The sequence below is a fragment of the Manacus vitellinus genome, unplaced genomic scaffold (genome assembly GCF_001715985.3).
Source record: "Manacus vitellinus isolate BGI_N305 unplaced genomic scaffold, ASM171598v3 scaffold_29_pilon, whole genome shotgun sequence".
Lineage (NCBI taxonomy): Eukaryota > Metazoa > Chordata > Aves > Passeriformes > Pipridae > Manacus > Manacus vitellinus.
Window position 1 is genome coordinate 4,118,271 of NW_021940207.1, and position 25,669 is coordinate 4,143,939.

Below are 25,669 nucleotides of genomic sequence, written 5' to 3' on the forward strand. Positions count from 1 at the left end.
CACGTAGGAAAGAGGAGAGTCTGTCTTGCTTAAATTGTTCTTTGTATTTGGTTGGTTTTCCCCTAGAAACAATTTGGTAAGGAACAGCAGGCTTTGAAGTTAAACCCAAGTCTTTATGAGAAATACTGCAAAAAGTGGTTTTTATAGAACTTTTGGTTTTAATGACCTAGGAGGATCTCTGACTTTCTCTCAGTACTTACACCTTACTGTTTCTCAAAGCATAATGTTCAGCAGAAAAACAAAAGGTAGTCTTATCACAAATCTGAGACTGTCAACATTTTATTCCATTTTTCACAAGTATCAGACAATGCAGATATTGGTCCATTAGAATACTGAACCGGGAAAAATTATCTGCCTGGTAATTTGTGAGTGTTGGGATGTCTCATGGTGTTTATGCCTTAGTTTTCCCATTTGTAGAACAGAAATTGTTATGGTTTTCTGTTTTCCAAACATCCTTGAAAGCTGGATGGCGATGACCATATGATGTTTTAATAAGTGAGCAATCAAAAAATGTATAAATGAAGTAAAATTACATTAAAAAAATAAGTAAAGGACACTTTTACTTTCTACCTGTTTTTGTAACGTGTCTTATGAAGGAAGGGGAAATCCTTCTGCAGCTCAGGTTGTAAACTGAGCTCAGCTGCATTATTAGACATCAGAAAATCCAGCCTGGCAGGAGCAAGAGGAAGCCAACCTTCCTACGCATCACTGTCAGGGAGCTATTGCACTGATTCCAGTGTGGTGGTAATGAATTATCTTTGGAATTGTTGGGCTTTTTATTTCTGAATCTAGGTTCTCAAAAAAGGAAAGTGCACAGGATTTTCAGGGTTGCTAAGAAAGCAGCAAGAGATATCAATCTGAATCTTATATTGTTGTTGATGCACAATGGAAGTTAATGAGGTTAGCTGGAAGTGTTAATTGTCCTACACTGCTTGCTGTCTACGCTTGCTCTGGAAAATCCATGCATGGCAGCAGCTGAAAACTCAGCAAAAAGTGCTTTAACAGAGGAAATGGGCAACATTTGGCCCAGTAAAATCATAATGCAGGTGGCTGAGAAATCACTCACTCAATTATATGCATGAGGGGGACTCCATTTAAGAGCAACATTTGGAGCTTTATGGGCAACATAAAAGGAGAGAGAATGAGGTTTTTATATCGCTGCGCTCAGTTGTAGAAGAAGCGGGAGGTTGTTTCCCACCCCTTTGCATATGCTTGGACTGTGCAGGGAAAATGAAAATGTCTGCTCAGAGATTTGGCATAACACCTGGGGAGGATGGGCTGGAGCTATTCCAAAGGCCCCCTGCACACAGCCTGCTACATCCCCTATTATAGAGTGATTTCATGCATTCAGGACTGGGCAATATCAAAACAAAAGCCATACTCTAAAAATAAAACCTTTGGCTCCTTTACTAGCAGTAAACTCTCAAAGTAAAAAGTTTTCAAAAAATATGATCATAATTAATTGTTGCTTTTCTTGTCCCTTGGCAGTTGCTAGAGCAAGTGAAGTAAGATTATCTCCCAGCACGCACAGCTCCTGCCATTTTTATCATCCTTCTGTCTCCTGTAGGGACCCTCCCGGCCCCTGGAATATCATGAGTAAATCTCTTTATTAAAGCTTTTTTTCTAATGCTTATGTTGGCTGAGGGAAAGTGCACAGGTAAGAGTGAAACACCTTCCAGGGCAAAGTATTTGTATTTTCCTTTCCTTTAAATCCTTTTAGTGCCTTAATCCCTGATTTTTGTGAGGCTAGGGCTCCCAGTTCTATAACTCTGACATGGCAAGGGCTGTGTCCATGCTTTCCTGCAGGCATGTCAGTACCTGCACTGTTCCCATCCCTCCTTCCTACTGTTGATTAGAAGACCCAAAACATTTGTTTTCTGCTGGTATGGATAGTCCCTTCAATCTATTTAGAGAAGATCCATCCACTAGCTCAGTGCTCTCTTTGCATTTCTAGCAGAGAAATTCCTAATTTATTTTTGTATTAAACAAAATACAAAACCACCACAAATACCTTAATTTTTTTTCCCTGCTGTAAAGCTTGACATCTGGGCCTGTAACAGCTCATCAGTGGATTTGTGAGATGAAGCAAATGACATTTCTATATAGAGCACTGGCTGCTGTAGAAATCAGATGGTGAAATGGAATTGCAAAGAATTTGGTATTGAGTGATGATCTTCATCCAAGGATCTCGGAGTACAGCAATCCCCACTTTGCTGACACAGACGATGGGTGACTTACTCCAGCCTGCACAGCAAAATTGGCCTCACAGCTGCATATCTCTGGAGACCTGTACATAAACACAAGTACCCTGGAGCAGGAATCACATCTCTGTGTTTTATAAAGCTCTTTGTTAGAACAACTTTTTGATCCTGGTGTGGACAGAAGTGCATCTGTAAGTAGCTGTACATGAAATACTTGTTCCATCCTTGCCATGCATGCAATTTCCTTGGATATTTTCTTGCTCCATTGCCTTGGCAGAAGACAACTTGTGCCTTGCCTCCCTACACACATGCAATCTGAGCTGTAGTCTGTATAAACATAGTTTCTGTGTGTTAAAACACAGCATGAGGTCAAGGCAGCACTCGTGCTCTGTCCTGACCCCAGCAGCACTACACCAGAAAAAAGTCTGGAAAGCTGCCAGCAGAACTGCTGGGAGTACAAAGTCAAACCAAAACCAAAGACCTGAAGCAGTTTTAATATGAACCTGGTAAACTCCTAGGATGTGTTTACTTTCAGCAGCAGGAGACTGGACTCAGCAGCCTGAGTGTCTCTTCTGTCCCCTGTTTGTCCTCCTGAGGGCTGGTGATCAGGTCCCTGCCCCAGCCATGCCTAGTGGTTCCCGTGGCCACATCCCCAGGCTGAGCTTTCCCCTTCCCGCTGGTGCTGAACGCCCAGCCTCAGCAGTGCTTCCCCAGGATAGCTCCTTGGCTGGAGCAGAGGGAGTTGGCCCTTGTGTGGAACGGCAGTGCTGCCCTGACTGCGGTGCCTTTCACTGCAGAGAGGCAGGAGGACGTTGGGGACCACAGTTCATCTCCCAATGCTTGTAAGCCAACTCAAAGAGTAGAGGCACACTGCTGTGAGGATTTTCAGTGATCCTTGGAATTGCTTTGTTCCTCCCCAAGTGCCCAGCAGTGCTGTTGTGCTCTTGCACTCTTGCTGTTGCCCCTCCCACAATGCCAAGATCTTCATGGTGTGCCCACAAGAGTCTGCAGAGTTCAGAGCACCCTTACACAGGCATTTTCCAGTGTGTGACTTTGTGGATGGCTGGAAAGGTTGGAAGGGATGGATACACAATAAAGCACACCTCCTCTCAGTGCCAGCCATCGTTGTATTGAGACACATGAAGATATCCTGATTATCACCAGTTCCAGCACCTCTGTGACCTCTAGTGTTCCTGAGCAAATCCTGGATCTCACCCTCCTCCTTTTAACCTTTGGAGTAGCTGGGCACTGCCAGGCAAATTCTGCCCATCATGATGTGATGTTTAAACCTTGTGCAAAGGCAATTAATGTGCTTCAGTGAAGGCTGGAAATCTAGTTCTGTGCTCCAGCTAGTACATTCAATAGCGAAGACATTCAGACCCAGCTGCACCATCTCAAGCCACATCTGATCAAATTTGAGTCAGCAGCAAGAACTTGCTGATTCCCAGAAATTCCATGTCTTGTAAAGAGATGATAGTGATGCTTGTCTGTCAGCACTGTGCTCCAGCCCCTGGCAGGAAATGAGGGTGCCAAACTGGAGGGTGCCAAACTGGTGGCTTAAGGGGACTCCTGGATATTCATGGCCATCAGGAGTTCTGTGGCACTCTGCTAGAGAAGAAGCATTTGTATGTCCCCTGCTGCCTTCCATTCCGGGGAGCTATACTGGCCTTTTGCACTTCCAGCTGAGCCATTTGTTGTAAAGAATTGAAAAGCTATAAAGGTCATATTGTTATTGATATTCCAGTTTTGCTATGATAAAGGAAAATGTTCTCACAACGTTCATCTATTGTTATTTTTAATGAAATCTCTCAACTTTGATTGCAATGACTTTGCATATAAAACATATGTGAAAATACACATACATATATATGTAACCTACTGATAATTAAACAACATAGCTGGTTGGAATTTACTTTCCTGGAAGATATCTCAATGTGATGTCTTTCTGACTGGAACTCATGCTATGCTCTAACACTTCAAAATTTCCTGTGGAACTGAATGCACACCTTTACCTAGCATGCAGCTCACCTGCTTGTTAAAGGCCTCGATGGGGCTGAAGCAGGCTTATGACTTTAAAATTTACTTTGGAAACTGTTAGAAGCTATGTGGGTACTAATGGAAGCTACCTCAATATCTGCAAAGATGTTTGCTTGCTGTTGGACCCTTCTCTGTTCTCTTGAACTGAAAAGGCTTACCTGTATATACTTGGTGCAAACACAAAATGCACACTGCTTCATCTCAAGCACAGGCACTTGGAAGGAGGAAAACTCAGCTCTGTTCCTTGCTCTTGCTGTGTGCTTTCAAGTGACCATTGCTTGCCAAGTTGTTTCACAGGAGAATTTGCAGGTGAAGACATGTCCAGAGTTTGGTGCTAGAGGTTCTTGGCAGCTCTAAAAGCAAATCCCCGATGAACTCAGAAGAAACAGAGTTTGCTCTCTGGGAACATCCACAGGGAGAGTACACTGAAGTGGCTCAAAATAAGTAAGACCTCGAGAAGCACAGGAGGAGGCATGTCAGCTTGAGTTGGTCTAGAGTGGTGCAGAGTGATCTGTCAGTGGAAATCCATCTTTATGGAGCTGCTGTGAGGTGTCTGCAATCCAGCACCCAGGCATTCCACGCCTGACAATGCCTCATCACTTCTCTAAGAACAAGAGAGATAAGGAAATAAAAAAATGCCAGAAATGACTTTATCAATTGGCAACTCTATGTCATGTTTTCATTAAAACAGTGGAGACTGGGGCCAGCAGTCTGTAGCTTTGCTTGATAAAGAGATTTCTACACATACAAAAAAAAATCTAGCAAATCCATTACCTTTTATCTCTGTTGTACAATATCACCAAGTGGAGAGTATTAGTCACTTCTGGAAGTGGGAAAAGAATTTTACAACACAGAATCACATCTTGTTTCTCTCTTCCTTTTTCCAAGATTTTGTCCATCTGTTCCCTTTTTCAAAAACAAACAAACTATTAATACAGAGCTTTGATGGAGCCTTCTGTTCAAGGCTCTTAAAGGGCTGTACAGATATTCATGATTTTATTTGCCAAGAAAGACTAGAAGAGATAAATATTAAATTCTTTGCTTCCCACAGGGCAGATGCCAGAGACGCTGTGTGTGTACATGTGTGTAGTGCTGACACCACGACTGGGGCCCTGATTTTAGACTCAGGAGAACTCTCTCAGTCCCTGGTTTTATCTCAGCATTCCCATAGGACTGTACACTAACTGCCTATTTCATCTGTGTCTCAGTTCCCCTATTTGTAAGACACGCGTTTCTTTTCTTTTGTTCTGCCTTGCCACTTGCACACCAGACTTCAGCTAGTGCACAGGCACAGGGTGATCCATTCCCTGTGGAACAGCCCTTGCCTGGGGATCTGTGCTGGGAGGTTTTTTCTGTGGCATGGCATAACCAGACCTTTTAGCAACAAAACGCTTGATGCTGGACTGGCTGTGCTGGGTACCAGTATCAGTGTAGTCCTGGCAACAGGACTCACTTCCAGCTACCCTAATGCTTGTTTGGATTCCTAGGCAGTTTTTTTGCCAGCACCAAGATCTTTGCTGCTTCTGTTGCAGTGCTGGTGGTCCTAAAGGTAGATCAAAGGGGCCTGCCAGAGCTGCTGTTGCTCCCTCATTTGCATCACCAGTGAACTTGCATAGCCCTAAATCCAATGTGGTGCAAGGACATGGAACAGTGCATTGGTACAGTTTGTGGAACTGGGGCCTTGATCCCAAATCTTGCTATTTTTTCCTAACAAAGGCACCCGTAAAGCACCAGAGAAAATGTACACATGTTGAGGACTGCAGATTGAGGATCTCCCCCAGAAATTACTTCCTGAAAATCTCCTTGTTGCCTGAAACATCAGAGCTAGGGACTGCCAGCCTGGGACAGTAGCCCAGTCATGATGTTCTCTTAGCAATTTTTTTTGTCCTTTTTGTTGGTGAAGAAACAAAAGGATAAATTGGATAAGATGCCCCAGATGGAAAGATTTTGTTACCAGGGAAAAAGCAAAGGCATTCAAGAAAGGAAGGAACCAAATGTATTCAGGAACATCCCAATTGCAAGTTATCAGAAGTCAGAGCCTGAGAGTCACAAAAAAATTGCATCTTAAATGCCTTAATGAGAGAGCAGCCAATGCAAAGTTTTAGTTTTTTATAATGAAAGATGTCTCTCATCTCACTCTGATTTGAAATAGAGCTCATGATGGTTTTCAAAATATACTCTGCAAGTCTGAGTTGACTTGTGAGCCATTTATCTTAAACAGAGATTAACAAAGTTGACCTGACTTGAATGAAAATTATTTTCATCAACACTGGCCAGTTCCTGGGCCAGTCTGCATTGCAAAATTGTTACAGCTGGGCATAAGTGGCAGCTTCTGCTCAGGAGCTCAGAATAAGATTAGTAAAATGGATTGGGTTTAGAAATGTGGTGGGACTGTTGGATTTGGTGAGTGTAGCAGGCAGGTCTTGGGTCAAAGAGAATAAATGGACACCAGGCATTGTACACAGACAGAAAGACTGCTTGGATGAGCTGAGTAGCCATGGAGAACAGACAGATTATCTACAACAGGGTTGATATCACGCTGTCTCCACCCAGGAACAGTACAAACAGTGGTAAAAGTACTTGTAGTGTGTCTAAATCAAGATGTGCTCACAGGTAAAACATTCTGGATAAGATGACACTTGTCTGAAAGGATCAACTGTTTCTTTTTGTGCTACAAGAGAGTCCTTTCTCGGTCTTGAGGGAATGTGCCTTTTTGGCATATTATAACTGTGGGAGGCCAAGGCTTCTTTGCTCCAGCAGAAATCCCACCCTGCAGGACTGGGATGCATGCATCCTTGTTCAGAAGGTGGGGATCTACTCTGGACTTGAGGGGTTTGGCTCATGAATATGCCACACATGTAGGCAGAGAAGACTGAGCTGCCTGAAAGGAATATGGGTCTGATGCCATTCCAGAGTCAACAGAGAGACACTGCTGGAGAGCAGTTTGGAGGGACTTCTGGACAGCGTGTCCAGCCCTCTGGAAGGGTGGGAGGAAATGAGACTTCAGAGGTCAGCTGCATTCCTACTCTGATCTCTCACCACCTGCCACCACAGAACTGTGAAATTCACTGAACCTTTAAGTAGAGAAAGTCCTTCTATTATGAGATCTCAAGGCTGCTTGGTGGCAAGTGACATGGCAAAACAAGTTATTTCAGGACAGGTGGGGAACAGTGAGAGCTCATCACAGTGAGTACTGGAGAAATTAGACTAGACATTGTTGTGCAATTTCTTGTCATGACTTGGCGTGACCTCCATTATACCCATGAGATCACCTCCAGTGAGTATCAATAGCCTCTTCCCCTATGTCTTAATGTATTTTTAATACCCTGCAACTGCCAGAAAAATAATATTGTTTCTGGAAGCTTTCACTGCAACATTTAGTTATATATTTATCCTATTGTCTGTGAATTCAGGATCCTTAATTACCCTGAGCCCAACACCTGCAAAAGGAAAAAGGAGGCTAGGAATATATACCCACAGTAGTTTTAAAATAACATTGAAAGTCTTCATTATCTGTCCTGGTTGAGTACAAAATCTGATACAAATGATGATAGGCAATTCCTAGCATCTTGACTGGGATATTTTGAATTATTGTAACTTACTGGTGAATTAGTCAATTAAAAATTCCACATAGCTTTAGTTCCAGCTTTTTTACCTTGTTTACCAAACATCGTACCTTTTCACAAAACACAGATATTCAGTAGCATGTGAATTGTATCGTCTCAGTCAGATGTGAGTTCTTGTAGTTACCTTTGCTAGATGTTAGCTTAGCTACTAGCTTAGGATGTAATGTTGCCCATCTTGAATCAAAATTAAGCGGGATTTATGAGGCTGTATAAGGGCCTAAAATGTTCCAAGTGGCAAATATGGATTGAGAAGAGCACATGTGAAATGAGTGATGATAAGGAGTGTGCCATAAATATAACTAATCTTACAGCTATTGCCTCTACTTCAGTTGACTATGACAATAACACTTAACGCTCTTGATCAGAGGATCTCAGGTTGTTCTGTAAGGAATTCTTCTTGTTCACATTATTCTGTCAGTGAAAATTAATACTTGGAGATATTAATGACATCTGACACTTGAACAAACCACTACATATTGTAGAATCATAGAATAATTTGAGTTGGAAGAGATCTTTTAAAGGTCACCTAGTCCAAGCTCCCTGCCGTGGGCAGGGACACTTTCCACTAGATCAGGTTTTTCAAAAGTCCATCCAACCTGGTCTTGAACACTTCCAGGGATGGGGCATTCACAAGTTCTCCGGGCAGCTTGTTCCAATGTTATATCACCCTCATTGTAAAAAAACCTTCCTTATATATAACCTAAACCTGCTCTCAGTCAGTTTGAAGCCATCACCCGTTGTTCTATTGCTACATGCCCTTGTAAAAAATCCCTCTCCAGCTCTTTTGTAGGCCTCCTTATGATGTAATAAGAAAGAGTACAAACCTCATTTCCTTGTATATCCAGTGAGATGTCCTACTCACTGGACCATGGTGCCTCCTCGGGTACGTGGCCAGGTATAGTTATATACACACCTGTAAGCACATACAGCTTCAAAACAGTACAGAAACAGTCCAGGCACCTCAACCACACTCAGAACTGCCTAGTTGTGTGGCATGTGAAAAGTATTAAAGGAGTGAAAAGAGGTCCCTTTCAATGGCTTTCCTGGTAAGGGAATGATCTGGAAGTCAAATTTGTTGATTTTCTCTGAGAAAAAAATCTCATTAACTTGGGTGTACTGATCCTATACCCCCTGCTGGGACAAGAGACAGAAGTACAGCATTGACAGTGGTGCTTTGACCTGGGATCCACTTCTGCTTGGGCCTCCCATGTCTTCTCTTGGTCTTTCTCTGTCCTGGCTCCCTGGGAAATGGTGGCTTCCTGATCTCTCCATATAACTGCTGTGTAACCCATACCTTGTAACTACTCAGTGGTGAGCAGATGCTGAGGGGATGAAAAATTCCCTGGGCCAAGCCCTGAAGTGGTTGGCAAGAATAGGTCGATAGCCTGATTCAGCGGCGACAGCACTCCACCCTCCTTCTGTAAATGCTTCCCATCTCCTGCTGCCAGTCATTACAGAAATAGAGGCTTACCTTTTCTCAGGAAGATCTAAATGTCCTGGTTGCTCTTTGGTAAAGGGGATATTTCTCCAATTAATTATTAAGTGGAACTCTGGCTGGAGGAAGGGGCTGCAGAGATAGTGAAAAGGAGAGAGTGTTTTAACCTTTCTGAAGCTCTCCTGCAAACAGCAGCAGGTTTGCCTTGTGGGTCCTGTCCAGTTCTTGTTCTACAACACATCATCAAGGCTGGCCAGCAGAGAATGCCCTCATGGGGACCCTGCCAACTTCCATGGCCCATGGGCCCATTTTTTCTCTCTCCTTGGCAGCAGAAAAATGTTGCAAGGAAGCTGCTACAACTCATGTCTCCATCCTGCCCTTATTCTGCTGAGCTGGATGGAGGGTCCTGGCTGTGCAGCTGTTGGCAGTAGGGGAAGCAGACTTGGAAAAGCAGTTGTACAAACAGTGAGAAGATTCACCACCAAGCATGGTCTACTGGATATAATGTTAGAATGGAAGTTCAGAGACCTGGGCTTTCATCACCCTGCAAAGGAGACTGCAGTGACTTCCTCACCACATGCACTGGCCCTCATTCCTTAGTACTACCATAAGAAAGCTGCAGGGGCCCAGGAAATCACTGTAGCAACTCATGTCTTGGTCTCTTCAGCAGTAAAATAATATTCTGCTATGCTGTGGTCCTACAATGAAAGGCACTTTTCAGGGGTTGAAGTGGGAAAGATTAATTGTGCTGTCTTTTCCAGGTAGAATTGCTGAGGCAGACCCTCCACCATATGTATCAGCAGTCTGTATAGTATGGGATATTTACTATTGGACCCCGTATGCAGGAGGATTTTGCCCTGACCCTATGCTCTTCTTTTCAGATGGCTTAATTGTCCTTACAAAGAATACAGAGGAGAATATGTGAGACGAGGCTCAATTCCATTAATTACTAGATGTCTTCTCAAGTCTGAGTGAAGATAACATTGCAGAGCACCACAGCACTCACCTGGCCCTGCCCACCACTGGGAATCCTGCTGTAGCACAGGCACTAAGGCCAAAAATGTAATGCAGCTCTGATTCAACTTACAAGCTGCCTAATTCTGTGTGAGGCTGTGCTTTTGTACTCAAGGAATGCTACAATCAGTAGGTATCCTGAAACTTTTCTGATTTACCCATGTCTTAGCAGCTGCAAAATAAGAATGTATAATTGCAGTGCTTTGGTTCTGATACTCTTTTCAGTGCATTACAATGGAGATGGTGAGAGGCAACTCACCAGCACAGTGCCAACCAAACTCAGCAAACAAAAGTCATAAGTAAGGAACAAGTAAACCAGGAATGATCTCCAAAGAGTTCATTTACTCCACAAGAGAGCTTTTCCCAAGGCCCTGTCCAGTTTGTTTTCCTGTTACTATTGCCAAGTGATACCTTTGCAAGTGCCCTGAGACTGCCCTGGCAGTGGAAGCCTCTCACTATCCTGCCATCACTCACCTCACAGCTGAAGTGTGTAGCTCAGGGGGTCAACTTCACATTCGGCTTTGGAGGAGCACAGGACAGCTGCTTTCCTTGCTCAGACTATGGCCATGTCAGCCCCTGCACTTCTTTTTCCCTGTTGTTTGTTTCTACCCAAAATCCTTTCCCAGTAAGTGCACAGATTTGGATTCCAGACACTTTCTCCAGTCTGGACTGCAGAACTTTGTTCCTGAGCACAGCCATCCCACTGACCTGGCCTGCCCTGTCCAGCGAGATAACTCGAAATATGTCTTTCTGGATGAATCAAACCATGTCATCTAAGCATATTCACACGCTTTCCTCTTGTCCTTAGCCAGCTGTTGGCAAACAGCTCAAAAGTCAGGGTCTCTGGGGCAAAGAATCCCAGCAGGACTGGGAGCACAGTTCCTCACTCAGTGCTTGAGTGAGGAACAGGAGGCTCGCTCCTAAATCAGACCCTGCCTCACTGCTCCTCCTGCCTAACCTGCATGACTCTCATTTTCATCCTTTAACTTTTCTCTCTGTTCTTTTTTGTGTGGTTGTCAGGAAAAGCTCCAGAGTTGCTTGTGATTCTGCACACCATGGTTTCAGAGCTGTCGTTCCCTTCAGCAGAGAAGGCTGCCCTGGGACCCTTGGGTTGCCGTGTACCTCTACATCCGATTCACAGATTCTGGGGACAAGCCCTTTGCATTTGTGTCCCCTTGTTGCTCCTATCTGTGCAGTGTGGCTGGGGACACCTCTTCCTCCCAGCAGCACCAGCAAAGACATAGTTTGCTGGGGGCTTTGGAGGATGAAAATCAGCCCAGGGTAGTAAAATGTCCAAGTTGACTTCTACCATTAAGCTGTCAGCAGGATGTGTAGAGGTGTTTAAATATTGATGCAAACACAGAAGAAATAGTTGCCTTCTTCCGGAACAGGTGAGGGATTTGTGGTGTAAAACATCCCAGAGCTCTTTGCCAGTACTGTGCAGGTCACAGTTGTCCCTCCCTAGTACAGCACATGGGAACCATCATGGTAGAAATTCCTCATCTCCTGCCCACACAGACCCAGAGAGATGAAACACAAGTAAGGCAATACTTGGAGTGGCACAGAGAGATGAATTTAGCCTAGGGGTAAAAATCCAATGGAAATATTGAGAGCTGGAAACTGAACCTCTCCTTTGGGTCTGGATGTGATTGGCTCTCCTGGGAAAGGAGACAGAAAGCTGCTGAGCCAGAGCTTAGCTGTTCAGAAAATGAAGTTTTGTTATTCAAGCCTCCCCACCAAAATCACATATTTGCAAATGGAGGGAAACATTATTCCTGGGGATGTTTGCAGTGGGCTTCCTGCTGAGGTTTCTGCCAGCAGCTTGTAAGTCTGAGCCAGAATCATATGTATGAATTTTCTGGTATTGTTGTATATCCAAATATTCAGTCCTCTCCACTTGTGCCCAGGAGAGATGCTGAAGAAGCCTTCATTTGTCCCTCAACATGCTTTTCTGAGTTACATCCAGGCATGATTGAGCTTCTTGTTTCTGCTGCTTCTCTTAAGTCATTTGGGAAAGGGGAACATAGAGGCACTGAGGGGGCTTGTATAAGGTGTGAAGGACAGGTATGAGCAGAGACAGGAGGATTAAAAACCTTAACCATTTTCTGGGCACTTTGGAAAAAATGTCAACATCTTTGAGAGGGTGGAAATGAGAGTCAGGGTTTTTCTCCCTAAATCAGCTGCAAGTGCAAATTCCCAGGCAAACCTCTACAGCTCTTAGAGCTCATTTTGCCTTATATGACAAGCACAACCCAGACTTCCCTGGGGATCAGCATCATGTCGTCCCCCCAGAGCCTCTCCTATGGCCACCCCCCACCTCCCACAGCTCAGGGGCTTTTCCTAAGCTCAGCTCCGGGCTGGCTGTCAGAGCACCACTGTGCCGCTTTCTGGCTCCAGCTGCTGTGCCACATCTGCACAGACAGGGCTCACCACTGGCTCGCCTTTATTGTCCTATTGCCAAATTTTCTAATTATAGACCTGTGGCTATCAGCCAGTCAACTCCATTTTTGAGGCTTGTTATTGGACTTCGGATGTCAGGCTGAATTTTTCCCAACTGTCCATAATAACAGTAATAGCTTGACTTCCACCATGAGACAATTAACCTTCTTAAAGTTTAGTGCCTCAGGCTGTGCCTCAAAAAGATTCCCTCTACAAAGCAGACAATTACCTTTACTTAATAACCTTTCTCTTTCTAATCTGATATTAGTGCCAAAGTAAATGTAAAGGGCAGTGCTCTATGTCCCCTCTTAAGTACTTCAAATGCCTGTCCATGAAAGCTAATGAGCTGCCATTTTGCTTAATCTAGATTTGCTGTGGATCTAACAGTACTCTGCAGCATCTCCCTTTTTAAAAAAAATCTGGAATCCAAGGATATAGCTCTGTTTTAATTTGTATTGAAACTTTATACTTGAAAAAAGGAAAACTGATGAAGCAGGAAGAAAAATATGTCCAAATGACAAAACAAGAGAAAGCATAGTCAGCATTGGTCAGCTGCTGTCTTAAGGCTGGTTTCAGTGGGAAGTGGTGTCAGTACCTGTAAAGCAGGAATTTGTTGCTGGAGCTTTATTGGGTCAGTTGCAGCCCCTCCTGTTGACTCCAGTGCAGCTGTGGGATGGGAAGACAAGGTTGGACAGTTTTCTTGTGCATCTGTCTGTCCCACCAGCCAGGAGCACTGACCTCTGCTGCAGCAGACCCATAGCGCAAGCACAACTGCTCAGTGGATGCAATTTCTTCATGGACTGCTGCTCATGGTAATTAATATGTACAACATTAGTAACCGCTGAGACATAAAATGCTCTCTCAGCAAAGAAGTTATTGCTCTGCTGACCCTGTGTTTTGCACTTTCAGTGAGGGTTCTCTAATAATATTGAAAATCGCTCAAAAATTTCTGAGATAAAGGTAAAGCTCTATCATGTATCCAAACACTATTTTCCCAAGAATGCTAGTGAAAAACAGCAACAAAAAGTACGTTTAAATAACCCAGGAAAAACAGGGCTTCGGCTGCTCTTAGCAAAGGTGCCTAATTCCTCTGTAAGTCTTAAATTGACGTCTCTGGATGCAGACTGTTTCTGCACGCTGCAGAATGTTGCTTTCATTTGCTTTATGTTCATGCCCCTGCTAAGTCCGTTGCCTGCTGCTGAGCCAACATTTACTCTCTTCTCGTAAGAGTGCTCTGATTTCATCATCTCAATATAATGAGGTTTGTATTATTTTTTTATTATAATAGCAGCAGCCTCAGGTCTTAATCAAGATATTGGGCTAATTGCTATGGAAACCTAATTAGGCAGACCATGTCTCAAACTCTGTAAATATTTATACATGCACTTAACCGTCTGCATGCAAGCCAACCCACCCTGGCCATGGGAATGGAGCTTTGCACATGATGAAGTGTTGATAGGGGTGGGAGTCTCCTTTAGGACAAAGTTTAGCTGTGCTGCAACAAGTAGAGAGGAGTGTGTAGCGGTAATCAGATTGGGATCATGTGAGTGCAGAAGAGGCTCAGATCAGATAGGACCTGGGTTATGGGTTTGGGTTAATAGCTCTACACAACTTTGGAGCTGCTGCACTTTTTTAATTACCTTATAGAATAATAACTAAAAAATATGTGAGTCAGTGTACCAGACACAAACATACATAGAGAAATACAGGGATGTGTGAAGTCTCCTTGGCCAGAATAAACTACCGGGTGTCCTGTGCCATTTCTCAGCATAGCATTTTAAATATTATTTGAAAAACGTTCTTTAACTCAATTTTAGAAGTGGTTTGCATGCATGAATCAGTTCAGATTTACATGTTTATTGCAGCAGAGAGAAAATTTAGTGTTAGCTTTGGTACAAACACTTTATACTGCTAAGGTATTAACTTTAGAAGCTGAATATATGGAACTAATCAAAACCCTTTCATAAACAGATTAATGAGGAGACAAAAATGCACAAGTACAAGCTGCTAGGCTTTGAACAGTCACATCTTCTACAGCATATTTATTTATTTATTTAAGTTAACAAGTATTTTAATTGGTTTTGTTATGTGTTGGTTTCGGTGGGGTGAATTTTTTAAACACAAAGAGCTTCTGGCAGATAGAAATATAATAATGTAGCCGGAGATCCCAGCATGAAAGTCCATGTCCCGATGCTGATCTTTTATTCAGGGTTTTTCTCTCTGTCCTCCGTGTTTGCTGCACCCTCTTGTCTGAGCCCTGCTTCTTCATGTGCATCCCTCAAATTTTTTGTGCAATATTTGGTTTCCAAGGTGGGAACACAGGTAGAGAACAAGGGCATTTAATTTAACATAACCACTATGACATCATCCAACCAAGAATAGTAGTTTCTCTCCCCTTCTCAAGACTTTCTACTCAAGCACATTGTCCATTTAATGTCATTTATTGCTAGTAAATAACCTTGTACACAGAAAGCAGTGAAACACTCCAAGAAAAAGAATGAAAACAACCCCAAAAGCAAAATCAAAAGAAATTACTGTGACCTGCTTATAAACCCTGTGCTTGAAGCAGAGGGGGACGGACGGGAGATGGGGCTGCTCAGAACAAACGTTTCCTGTGCCGGCTGAGTCACCGCAAGGTTCAGCAGCGCAGTCCTGCTGGGGATGTCTCGCTCCCCATTCAGGACTGTAAATTTCCTTCCTGAGTTTGTTAGCAGCAAACAATGTGTGTAAAAAAAAAAAAAAAACAACCAAAACAAAAACAAAAAAAAAAAAATCCCAAACAACAAAACACTCAGGCCCACTATAACTGCTGGTATTATGCAGAAGAACTAATGCATAAGCAATCTGCTGCATTTGGAGGAATGTGCAATGTGACACAAGCCACCGCAGAAAACCAGGCAGCAGCTCTTCCAAACCTGGAGATAAAGAAGGGGTCTTAACAGGGCTGGCTGAAAATTTTCCATTCAACACTTCTCTTTTAAGCTGGCTCTTGAGTAACCTTATTTTTTAACTCCAAAGTTATGTCATTTCTGTACAAAACATCAACTTCTTACTAAACCAACCAAACAAGAATCTCCTCTCTCTTTGCTAATCTGAATAATTTTGACCCTGGGAAAATGTCACAAGATATGCCTCAGCAAATTTTTAGTTCACATACACCAAGTCCTCATCAGACTCCAAGGACAGGTTTCCCACCTGCTGTCCTAACTCCAGGAAGAGCTCCCAAGAAAAAGGGATTAATGGGCAGGAGTGCCAGTGCTGCATGGTAAACCAAGTCTGAGCAGGACAGCAGGCTCTGGGAGAGAACGGGGCTAAGTGTGCTGGAGCTCCAACTCTAGAGACAGCAAGTCTTAATTGCCATTTCCTATCTTTCAGTGTTTCACTGAGATACCAAATTTTTTCTTATATGAAAATTATATTCCAATCACTGCTGAAGTTAAGCCGTAACCTAAGAAACTCCCAACTTTTCTTTGTAGCTGTCTCTTTCATATTTTGCCCAAAGCTTGAAGAAGAAAGAAAAGACGCCATGGGATTCAGAGAAACTTGGTATTTCTCATGTTTAAAGGGGGAGTTTGTCATTTTAAAGTGAGCATCTCTTTGTATGTCAGAAAACAGAGTAGCAGAAGCGACAACAAAACACACAGCTATTTTTTGATTTTCAGTTCACTGTGAAGAGTTGTTTTCACCCTCTCCCCCTTCTCCCTTTAGGAAGAAGTGTTAAATTAGCAATGAAAACAGCACATTAGCTGACAGGTACTGCAAATAATCTAATCGTGAGACAGCATTAAAAAAACCTATTCAGCATGTTGTGGATGTTGGGGTTATTTTCTTCAGCAATTACATCTGAGGAAAGCTCTCCTTAGATATTTAATGGGTTGCAGCTAAAGAATTTTTAAAGCACATTTCAGAGCTGCTGGTATTGAAAAGGATCAAGTATTTCTTAGTCACTGCTAAGTTTTACAATTGATTATGGTACATCCCAAGTTAAGCTCCTTCAGTAGGAAGCTGGTAATGCCTAACACCAAATACTGCAAAGGAGAGTCTGTGTAGGCATAAAAGGAGAACACAGTGCTGGGCATCATGAGTAAAAAACCTTATTCAGCCAGGGTCCAAAAGTGACTTTTTTAATGCTTATTTTTAACTAACTTCTGCAATAAGCACAGAGTGCTACTTGGCTCCTTAAATAGCTGCAATGACGAGCTGGCACTCGCTTCTGTTACTGTGTGAATTTATGGAGCTGTTGTCACACGCTTTGTTAGAGGAAATATATGATGGTTCTGTCACAGGGACTGGACACCTATAATTCTCATTTTCTTTGCCTGCTCGTAAATCCCTGCTGCTCAGTCACACCATTATTATACTTGGGTTGCTGCTATAATCCCCTCACCGGAGTGAGGCTATCGCAGCGCCTCGCAGGGGAAGCGCTGAGTCACCAGTATCACTCCAGTGGAAATGAAATGCTGCACAGGGCTGGTGACTGCCTGTGCTGCAAAGGAGGTTCAGGCACATACATCTGCTTCAGGGGCATGCTGACAGATATATCAGCGGCAGATGCTGAAAGGGCACTGGGTGCCTTGGAAATGCCACTTCTTTATGTGGGTTTTACTGTCTTGGATAAGGTTTCGTGGGTTTTGGTGCCTGACTGGCACCAAGGCAAAGGGACAAGCTCTGCTTTTCAATTTCCTCTCTAAGACCCAAGAAAGGGCATTTGCTGCTTCTTGCTGTTTAGAACAGTACTTGGCTTATTGGAGCACAAGTCTTATGAGGAGGAGCTGAGAGAGCTGAAGTTGTTTAGTCTAGAGAAAAGGAGGCTGGGAGGACCTTATCACTCTCTACAACTAGGAGAGGTTGTAGACAGGTGGGGGTTGGTCTTTTCTCCCACCTAACAAGTGATGGGTCAAGAGGAAATGGCTTCAAGTTGTGCCAGGGAAGATTTAGATTGGATAGTAGGAAATATTTCTTCACTGAAAGAGTTGTCAAGCATTGGAATAGGCTGCCTGTGGAAGTGGTGGAATCGCCATCCCCAGAAGTGATCAGAAAACGTATAAATACTGTGTTTAGAGACACGGTTTAGTGGTGGATCTGGCAGTGTTAGGTTAATGGTTGGACTCGATATTAGCAGCCCTTTTCAACCTATTCTATTCTATTCCATACTTCCCATCTCCATGTTTTTTGCTCAGGTCAATGCACCAGCTACAAAGGACTTGGTTGTACTTCATTTGTGTGCATAAAGCCCTGCCTTGCCCCACAGGCCTCTGATGGACGACACTCGAGCAGTGTGAGGTCCTTTGTTGCTCAGACATCCTCAGTCTCGCTGGGCTCAGGATGGGTTTGATCATGCTGGCTGCCCTCTCGGACCCCGTGCCTTTGCTGCGGCGCTACTTTTTGTCTAACGCCAGAGCCGCTCTGTGCACGGCAGCTCTCACTGCCTCTGGCTTTGCTTGTCAACTCAGTCCCTTCTCTCTGCTCCTATGGCCTCCAAACCTCTTTCATCTTGCCCTGCCATGCACTGCAGCCGCCTTCTTTCATCTTCTCTTCTGTGCCTGTGGGAATGCCCTTCTGAAGCCTGTGGTCAGTCTCATCCAAATTGCTCTCTGAGGAGCCCCGTGTTGCTGCTGCATCTCGTGTGGCAGCGGGTGCCTCGCCAAGCTCCACGTTGACCCACGCCGTGCCGGTAGTGACCGCTGCTCTCTTGCCTGACCCCCAGGAAATTACTGCTCTCCCTTGTGCCTCTGTTTCTCTTTCTGGCTTTCATCTGTCTTTTTTTGCCCTGGCCAGAGGCTGCCGTGTGTGACAAGCCTGACGGTACCATGACAGCCTGGTCTCAGCTGGGAGCACGGATAATAACCGCAGCACTGTGAGCCACGTCCCTGCTCTGCCCCTCGTCTACACCAACCACACCTGGCCTGTCTCTCATGTCCACTGCTTGGAGACAAGTGAGCCAGGGAGGTCTGGGTTGTGTGGCCACTCTTGCACCTTTGTGGAGACAGAAAAGACTGAAATGTGGCTCTGTTTTATTCCCAGCATTGGGATGACTGCACTGGGAGTCTCGGCCCCATGTTGAAGACAAGGGCGTAAACTGTGCCTACATCCACCCGTGACCTGGCTGGCAGCCCAGGAGCCACCAAGAGCAGCAGCTGGGGGTTGGGAAAGCACTGGGATGCTGCTAGGTGAATTGCTATTTCTCCAGGCCCTCTCCAGGTTCCCAGGGAGCTACTGAGCATCTGTGACTCATCCCAACAAGGAGCCACACTCAAGGAAAGCCATACCTGTAGGAAAGAAAAGTCCTGAGGACAGACAGCTACCACAATCATTGTCTCATGAAACTTGTAGCTCTCAAGAATGATGCTGTATTCTCTTGAGTGGTTCCTCCAGGGACTCTTATCCATGGCCCTCACCACAAGGTCTCCTAGGACCAAATCCCTTCAGCAGCCATGCACTGAGATGCCATGCAGTTTTGTCAGCTGTTGAGTGTCCCCTCACCCCCTGAGGGGCTCAGGGATGTCCCCTGTCTGTGCTGTAAGCAAGCATGGAGAGAGTGGATGGAGACACAGAGTCTCTGTCCTCTTCCTCCACCACCATGTGTCAGCCCATTGCACCGGAAAGTGGTCTATTGATCAGGATTCACTGCCAGTTATTTCCCGGAGAAGCAAGCAGTGATTGAAGCAAGTTTTGTGCCTTTGAGACATACTTTCCTCCCTGGGGCCGAGCACTTATCTCCTGATCCACCACCAGAGCAAGAGGGAAGGGCATAAGCCAGCCCAAGGCTACTGTTGCTTTCCAAAAGGCAGAATGATGGAGATGGCCAATGATGGGCACCCACTGGAGGAGCTTAATCCCATTTTGACAATAAAATTACACGTTTTGTTAACAAAAGCTTCCACCTGGAGAGCTCAAGAAAAGCACAGGGAAGTGTTCATTCTAGCCAGGAATTTACTATTCTGCTCCTCCGGAGCTTTCATAAGTAGGTTTCTTTGCTACCACAACATAAAGAACACCCCTTTCATAATTGGAATTGCCTTCCACTACCATGAGCCAAGTTTAAGGGCTTTTTTTGTTTTGTTTTTGTTTTTTTTTAATGTGGGAGCATAGAAAATTAAATCTCTGTTGGATTTTTTTTAGCAATTATTTTAAGCACTGTGAATAAACAGGGAGTGCCTTACAAACACCTGTTATTTTTCCCATCGTGAGTTTGGCTGCTGCTGAACAGTCAGAAATGCTGCTTTTTATAGGATACAGTGTGTTTATCTGGCAGAGAAGAATAGTGTTTGTTTTCACCACAGAATAATGCACTGGGTGCTGTATAAAGTGCAGCACCAACTTTTATTGAATAGGCAGCACGTGTTCTCTGGCTTCCTCCTGGTTGCTGATGGATTGGTGAGATTCAGTTGCTTCCATCACAAAAGAGGCACCTTGGACCTGGACTGAAGGAACAGGGGCCATTTCACTACCTACTTCTCAAAACTTCTGGGTTTGCTGTGGAGATGAGCTGCAGTATAAGAAGTGATTCAGATCTGGCTCTCAGCCTTCTTCTGAAGAAATTGGGGGGTGCCAAGTCTGGACTGCCAAACTCAGCAGGAGTAAAGTCTATCTCAAAGTCTGTATTCCCAACATGCACTGAAAAAAAAAAAAAGGGAAGATATGGAAACATTTCTGGGAGATTCTCATGATAAATTGCTTCTTCCTTACCCCTTTTCCCTATCTCCCTGTCTAGATGCTGCAGGCTGGCAGTACCATGGGGACAGGGTGAAGGTTGCTGCCCACACCAGAGCACAAGCAGAGCAGTGCAGGGACCTGAGGCAGAGGGATTACAGCAGCAGTAGGTTGGCTGAGCTGACCTGATTGAGCTGACACTTCCTTCTTTTCCAGCCTTAACCTCTGCTGAAGGTTGTCACCTCCTCTCGCCTGTCTTCCCTCTGGGTGGGGGATGCTACAGAGCAGCTGAGCAGGAACCTTGTGAGCAGGACATGGCCCAAAGGAAGGGAAAGAAGAGGTCAGAGGTGGCTGGGACTCCATATCAGATGAGACAAGGCACAGGGCTGACAACAATGGATTTGCAGCGTGCACTTGGCATTTCAGGTCAGACTTGAGGTGACCCGACCAGTGACCATTCCACAGAGACAGCCGAGATCCTTTGTCCTTCTTCCCTCAGGTAGCAACCAACCATCAGTGTTATTTTTCAAGTACGTGTCTCAAGACAGCAAGCCTCTCTAACGAGCTAAGACAAGCATCACATTAGCCCCTAGCAGGGATTATTTTAGCAGGGACACTTGCAAAGCTCTATTGTAGCCATCCAGCAAATGCTCTGCCTCCTGTGTTTTTGTTAGTATGGGAGGAAGTTTTTTACTAAATTTCCTTGCTTCTCTGGAGTTTCCCATAAATCAGGGCACATTCTGAAGTTCAGTTAAAGACCAGAAAGAAAGCGCAGGACAGAGGTGAAGGGAGACTGGGATTAACTGACTCCTGTTGGTGCTTGTGCTTTTGAGCAGTTCAAATATCCATGTGGCTGGTTTTCTCCCTTCTCCTGCTGGTCTGTTACTGGTTCTGCACTGGACCTGTGCTCTGCCAGTTGAGGTGCCCTGAGCAGGATGTGGCATGGGTAGAGGAGGGGAGAAGGATGCCACGTGTGAGGAAGAACAGAAGTTTGCACACCAGACTTGCTGGTTTAGCAAAGCACTGCAAGTCAAGCAAAGCTGCCTGGGCTCTGAAGAGCTGAGAGGGAGGCAAAGAAATCTTACCAGTTTTACTCCTGCTGTTGCTCTTTAAATGTGTGAGCATGTAGGCAGCCAGCCTGCACTGCTCACTCTGAGCCTCTGCATGGTGAATAGGGACACTCAGAAATCTCCACCAGCTGCTGGGTAGTGTCAGAAAGGATGTTTTTAGTGGTTAAGGTGTAAGACAGGTAGCAGAGACCAGGCTTCCATCCCGGGCGTTGTTACCAGTAAACTGTGTGTGAACAAATCCCTTAGGCCAAAATTTTCATTGCCCTGCCCTTCTGAAAATCAGGCCACGAGTTGCGTAAATATGGGTGTAGGTACCTAGCAGTAGGCAGCCAGTTTGGAACATTTTGGCTTTAATCCCTGTGCCTGAGTTACCTCATTTATAAAAGGGGGATAATTCTTTGCTACCTCGAGGGATGCTCTGAAGCACAACTCTGTTGATGCTGGTAAAGCATGTCCCAGCTCGCTGGGTAGCTATTATTCTATTCTTGACAGAAATTGGATATGGCAGAGCTGAACAAGTGCTCTTGGTGTAGTTTTCTCTGTTGCCAGTGGACCGCCTTCGAGTCACAGTTCCTCCCCCAGCAGAGAGACAGAGTGGACCAGGTACACTTTTGGCATCACCACAGCTCCAGGCTGCAGCTTTAAAAAAACCCAAATACCCCAATAGCTCTGCCCCTGCCTGTCACTGCTCCAGGGTACTCGGACTGGACACAGGACATGCATCTTTCCCCCTATGGAGGGAGACAAGAATTGCCAGGACACTGGGTTGGGTGGCTTTGGAAGCTCCTTCTGTAAGGAACAAATTGTTTTTATATCCCCTCAAGCTGATGTGGTTTGCTTTCATGTAACATGAACTCAGAACCTCTTCTGCAGGGCCAGACTTGAGTAGAAGTCAATTAAAAGAGCAAATTGATTCAGAAAAGGATCTTGGATACTTTTCTTCTAGGATAAAGGAATCTCTTCCTCTACTTCACATAAGTTGTTGATACCAGGAAGTTTTCCATCAATATTCCAATACTGAAAAATCTTTAATTCAGTCCATGATTTCCACATCATTTTCATAGTCAGCAGCAAGACCCTGTTTCCAATAGAACTATGGCCCTTCCTCCCAGCAACTTATCTCAGATACTCCTAGAAGAAACATGGATGATGCACCACTTTATGCTAAGAAACACATATTTATATTTCAAAAACTCTAATGCAACAGGATTCTTATTTGCACAATGCTAGCAGAACAAATACCTCAAAATCTTGCACTTAGAGTGACAGAGTCACTTCCAAATTTAAATCATAAGATGTAGAGAATAAGATTTTTTAATTGAAAAACTGCCTGCTTGGTTTTCATCTTCTGTCCTTTTGGAAAATAAAGCATAGAGGAAATCTTGGGAGAAGAGTGCTATCCTAGAATTTTCTGTTTGGATTCATTCTCAGGGTGAGGTGATTTAAGTTTGGGTGCCTATCTTCAATGACAGCTGCTGTATCCTCTGAGTTACAACCCTCAACATAATGACAAACGAACATCCATGCCCACCTTTGCACCCAACTGGTTTCATATCAGGTAGTTTCACTGCCCACACATAGGTTAGATAAAAGAGGAGTCTTCGTTTCTTTTGCAATCCTCTTACCTCCTCAGAAACCTTCCGCAATCTGCATTGTCTTGAACAAAGGGTGAGCTAAAAGATGAGTGGGATACTTCATTATAACCTCTGGCTGTGCAATGAGTCACACCTGTGATTTTGAAATGCAAAATAATAAATTAAGAGGGCAGTAGTGAGATTGAGCTGACAACCTGATAATAAAAATACTGGGCAACTTGTCAACTTTGGCTGAGCAACTAAAGAAGGACACTTTTTGCCAAGCACAGGCAAATGAAAGGCTCTCTTTGCTGCACTGGTGTCATGTTGTGACCAATAGCAATGTCTAGTGGTTCAATAAAATGTAAACACCAACTATATTTTCTAAAGCCAAGTTCTCTTTTTGTCCTCACAGAGAAGGAAGGTTGGCATCCAGGAGTCTGAAGTAAAGATCAAGAGCTGGGACTATGTCTTATGCCAACAGAAAAATCTGTATGACTCAGTTTACCTAAATGCAGACTTTATAAATGGGGTTTAGAAAAGTTAAATTACTACTAGCCTGATTTTCAGAGGGAAGGCACTCATAAATATTTTTTATTCATTTATCGCCATATACAGTCATCTCACTACAGCTGTCAAACTAACTGTTAAACTCTTTTCTTTATTTACTTTATTTGCTAAGTGTACATGAGTGTGCAGTGTGGGGCAGTTCAGCTGCCTGAGCCAGCTCAGTGTACACAGCTCTGCAAAGACATGGTGCAATGTATGGCCAACAATGCAGGGCACAACTTCATGGGGTAGCTTTGCAGGAGAAGGAACAGCAAAATGCCATCCTCCCACCATCATCTGGGTTCAGCAGCAGTTTAACACCCTTTACATGGTGATGTCTTTTCATAAAACAAAAAAGAAAAAGAAAACAAACAAACGAAAAAACACCAAACAGAATTTGGGTAGGAATGAGTGCCTTTCCTCATGGAAAGAACAAACAAAAGGAAAAGACTTGTCACCAACATGTCTTCTCCTTTGGGTGACTATATGGATAGGTATTTGTTACCAGGAAAGCCTCTGTTGCTCTGGGCGAAGAGCTCTCTCTCTTTGTCTGTGAGGAGGAGGAGTGCTCTCAGTGTTTCTTCGGAGAAAGGTGGGGCTGCAGCTGTGTAGCAGAGATGCTCACGTGGAAGTTTGGCATGACCCAGCATTGTCATCAGGACAAAACATCCCCAAATCAAACAGAAAATTTCTCAATGGAGTAAAATCCCTACTGAAAACATGTACAGAAAGCTAATCTCAGTAGCAAGGTGGGAAAGCTCCTACCAGGACGTCAAAACTTCTGGACTATAGAGTAAAAGATAAAGTTTTTAAAAATTGCAAATTTTTTTTCTCTTTTCCTATCATTCCAATAAACATGGTGTTAGGGAATGGACATTCTGGTATGAGGCAGAGCCACTGTGTTGCTTGTAAGTGGGCAAAATACAGCATATTTTACTTTTTGGATGCTCTAAGCGGGATCTCTTTGCTTTTGAGCATTGTTCAAATAAAACAAAGCACTGGAGATTTTGCCCATCACTACAGTTGCACATTTAGTTTCATGGTGTGACATCTGGGCTGAGTTTGTGTAAACTCTAATGTCAGAAATAACGACATTTCCAGCCGATGGTACAGCAGTGATTGAACTGCCAAGGATGTGCCCGTTTGTAGCAGCTCTGAGCTGGAGGATGGCTCATGGAACAGAGAGCTGATTTCTTTGCACACACAAGCACCTCTGACCCAATCAGCGCTATTCCAGCGGTTATTTTTCTGTCTTCAGTTTCAGAACTTGTAAGGATTTGGCTTGCCAGGCGCTGGATACTGAAATGACAGAGACAGATCTGGATTGCATCAAGCTGGAGCACACCATTTTTAGCAGGAAGTATATCTTTTGATATTGCAGCGAGATAATTGATGTATTACAGTAGGTCAGCACTGTCTTGAGGGATTTGGGGCAATGGGATTGTCTGTACTCCAGTGTCATTCACAACCTCATGTTCATATTACATCCTGCAGTAGTACATGCCTGTGCTGATATTTTATAAAAACCAGTTCCAGGTCAGGATGCCAAATTGCTCTTGAAGCAAGTGAATCTGGCAGCAAGGAAAGAGCTTGGGCCATCTTCTTGGCCACAAAGTGGTGATGGAAAAGTAAACAGGGCAGATGGTGGTTGCTATAACAGACACCTGGCACTGCTAAGCCACTGCTCTGTCACTTTACCCAGTGAAAACCTTAAGAAAAACCCCCACTTCCACAAGCATGTTCATGGATTTAATCCAGTGGGACCTAGAAAAGCCAATTTGACACACGTCCATAGGAAACAACCCCTTAGAGGATGTCATTGCAACCTGTTATCTTTAACTCCTCGATCTGAATGACCAAATACTTATTTACATCCATCATTAGGACCAAAGACTTGAATTTGTACTCTTAAATATGCAGTGAGGTACGTCTCCTTCTCCAGGCTGCTGCTTGCCAGGGAATGCATAGATAAAGCAAGGTGCTCCCTTCTGTCACCAAGGACAATGTGCTCTTATTAGTCAATAGCTGCTGGCAAGCCCTGGAGGCTGGACATGCTTCTCGTTTCAGCAAC